Here is a 3,826-nt window from a genome sequence, read left to right as displayed (position 1 = left end):
CCCCCGGACCAGCCGATGGGGAGGCCAGCCCAGCTCGGGGGTGGGTTTCAGGTGTGGAGGTTAGACAGGGGCAATCAGAGCTCTTTAGCTCCAGTGGACGTGAAGTCTCTGGCCACACCAGCTGCCCGGGGGGTGGGTTCCAGGTCAGGGTAGCCCAAGACAGAGAGGGTAGGAGTGCTGGGGCCAGCTTCTGAGAGTGGGTGGGGGCCCTGGGGTCCCTCGGGGTCCTCTTCGGTGGTGAAGGCCAAGACGTCGGTCCGAGGTCCGCACTGTTCTGGTGGTCTCTGAGACCATGCACTTGGTATGCCTTGCCATCTCACAGCAAACGCCTCCCAGTCAAGAAGCCTGCTGGGTGGTGACCACCTTGGAGCAGCCGGGCTGACCACCGCCTCCCCGGACTGAAGGTTCTGTGCCCCCTGGGGATGGAGGAGTCGGGGAGTGGAGCCCACCCTGGGCCTGGAGGGGACCCCTCAGCTGAGGGAACTTCCCTGGTCTGTTCCTCCTGGCAACTAGCCTCAGTCCTAGGGCTTCCCACTGCCCGCCCTGTCTCAGCGTGTGTGTCCTTTCCTCCCTGTAGAGGGGGACGGCCTTAGTGAGGAGGACGGGTCTATATAGAGCCTGATGCAAGGTTCACTAAAGAGTTGCTACCATTCTCCTGGCCCTTGGGATGCGGGGAACCGGCTCTTTGCTGCCATCTAGTGGCTATTTGCTGTCATCTTCCCTAATAGGGAACCACACTTCCAGGAGCCTGGAGCCCAAGGGGAGCAAGAGTCACCTGCAGGAGTTTTGTATGCTGATCTCTCAGGGACATGTGTGGGGATATGAAGTGAATAAGATGGTGTTGAGGAGGTGTTGTGTGGTTAGGAGCCAGGGCTCTGGAGTCAGCGGCTAGGATTGGAATCCTGGTGCTCAGCTTTGGACTAGTGTGGCCTTGGGGAGGTTACCTAATTTCACTGTGCCTCAGTTTCCCCATCTGTACAATGGGTATAACAATAGTACCTACCTCGTATATGTAGAGTGCCTAGCATGGTGCCAATCACACGAGTGTGTGCCGTGAGTATGCATTATTATTAATAGCACTGACTCTTTGCAGTCTGAGGAGTCAGCTTGGGAAACTCTTAAGTGGGGGTGGGCTGGTCCTCAGAGCAACTGGAATTCAGAGGTGGGAGGGGGTGGGGCGTGGAAGGTTCAGAGAAGAGGCGGAAATTGAGAGGGGCTGCTTCTTGAAAGAGAGGCATTGCCTAGATAAGCAGCCTGAAGAGGCAGTCTGCTGGCAGCTCTGGACAGGGCAGGCGGACCAGCCCTCCAGGTTCCTTCTGGACAGCTGCTAGACCCTGGGCTAAGTCGTGTCTCCCTCCTGGGTTCCGGGGCCCGCCTCTCATCTATAGACAATGTGATGTGGAGGGAGGCGAGGGGTCCCTGAGTCCCTGAGAATCGTCTACTGTCTTTGTGTGGTTTGGGTCTGGGGAGGCTCTCCTGCCCACCCCTGGTCACTGTCACGGCCTCTGCCCTCCCACCTCTCCACCCTTGTTCCCGGAGCTGTCAGGATAAAGGGAGCCCGTGACCTCTGCGTCCCCACAGGACTGAAGCTTCGGACAAACACTTGCGTGTGAGCAGCCTTGGGCCCTGGGACGGATGCGCAAGCTGCGCCCATCGTTTTGTGTCCTGGGTCTAGGGAGTCCATGTAGATGTTGGGGCCAGGGGCTGGCTGCGAGTGTTCCCTTCTCTTTAGGACCTGGTCTCAGCAGCCTAATGGACAGTCACCTACTTAGAGCTGGCAAGTCCAGACCATTCCACCACCGAGAACATAGATCTAGGCACCTCTCCCTGAGGCACAGTGCAGACCATGACCCATGGGGCCAATAAATGCGAGATCCCACCCGGCCTGCTTCTCCTGCACCGCCATCTCACACACATCCCCTCCTAGCCACTCTCTGCCTTTAGTCTTGGCCCCTCATGTCCCCTGGCCAGCAGGCCCCCGGAGAACTGTCACTCATTCTTGCATGGAGTGACACTCCCAGCATGGAGCCACTTCTCCTGCAGAAGGGATGCTGGCTCCTGCCTGGCGGGGCAAAAGCATTCCACTCACAACCCATCAGGGCACCTGTCACCCATCCCTGGGCATCGGGGCTGAGACGTCTCTTCCATTCTCACCCGGGGGTGCTGTGCTCTCCCCATTTTAAAGATGAGGGAGGGGCGTCCAGAGAGGCCAGCTAACTTGCTTGGAGTGTTCTGGAATCTGAATGCATGTATTCACCAGCCTAACATGTGTTTATTTAACTTCCGGTTCATGCCAGGCACAGGGATGTACCAACGGCTGAGACAGATGGGGTCTCTGGGAAGCTTATGTCCTACTGAGGAGGGAAGACAACCCGAGTGGGTAAAGGATGGGCAGACTGACGGGGGACCACCAGGAGATGAGAGAGGACCTGGGGCCTGGGGAGGGTGGCGTGTGCCTGGGGACAGCAGGGAGGCCATGTCAGGAACCGAGAGAGGGAGCTGCAGGTCCAGATGTGGCCCAGCTCCTGGCCCCCAAGGTCAGGAAGGGCTTGGATTTTCCTCTGTATGATGGGAGGTCCTGGAAGGATCTTAAGAGAGGGAGTAATACTGTCGAGTCTGGTTTCTGGGAAACAACACCAGGCGGCTGTGGCCCACAGAGCAGTGTCATTGTTTCCGAGTCTGTCTTATCCTTGGACTCAGCATCAGGGGCAAGGGAGCCACTGCAGGACAGAGGTGTCCTGCTCTGTCACCTTCTACAATCCAAACCCCACGTCTGGGGCACGGCAGGCACCTGGTGAACATTCCCAGGTGTGTGATCCGTGCCTTTGGGGCTGTGAGTGAGGGTCCTGGAGTCTGTGCGACCCTTAGCGATAGGACCCTCCTGATGGCACTAGGAGCCAAGAGGTGGGGATGTGGAAACCGGACGGTGCCTGACCCGTGGTGTCTGGTGACTAAGCAGGGCCCCGACAGTCATCAGGGACTTTCCATTGAGTGGGGGTGCTCTTCCTAACGGGGGGAGCCCCATGCAGCAGGAGTTGAGGGGCATGTAGACTGGATCCAACGGGTGAGGAGCGTGGGGCTGGGGCACCTGCTCCCCTCCCACCCAGCCAGGGGCGGTGCGGCCCTTACTGGCAGGGATGGTGACCACAGGGAGCCCCAAACCCTGCAGGGACAGGGCCACCTGTGCACATGTGGGCCACATCTGCCCGGAGGAGGGGCAGAGCTGGAGCTGGGCTGTGGCCCATTTTACCTGGTTATCCCGGGGGTCACTGCGTTTGACCCCTTCTGACATTACTGTTGTGTCAGCCAAGAAAGGAAGCAAGAAGGTGAATCTGGAGCAGTTGTTCTGAGGATGGAAACCCGGAGCCAGGTTGCTGGGGGCTGAGTCGGTTTCTTACCAGTCGTGTGGCCTGGGGCAAGTGACTTAGCTCCGGGAACCTTTGTGACCTCGTCCGTGAAACGGGAATGGAGTGGGCTGGTTGTGGGCTGCTGTGGGGAGGAGGGTGAGCACACGTGTGAGGGGGCAGCCCCACACCCAGCTCAAGGGGCACACGGCGGGGTGCGACGCATGAAGAGGTTGGTCCTGACTCTGCCCCTGCCACCTCGGCCACACACACTTACACGTTCACACTCACAGCACACACACGGGCACACACATTGCATACACACCATGCACACAATGCAGCACACACAACTACACACATAGACACACACACCTACACACAGTCATATACTCATCACACACACATGCACGTACCACACTCCTACACACACACTCACACTGTAACACACTCATACACACACATGCAGTACACATTATACGCAC

The sequence above is a fragment of the Bison bison genome, unplaced genomic scaffold (assembly GCF_000754665.1).
Source record: "Bison bison bison isolate TAMUID 2011002044 unplaced genomic scaffold, Bison_UMD1.0 scf7180017864213, whole genome shotgun sequence".
NCBI lineage: Eukaryota > Metazoa > Chordata > Mammalia > Artiodactyla > Bovidae > Bison > Bison bison.
Note: the sequence above shows the minus strand (reverse complement) of the source record.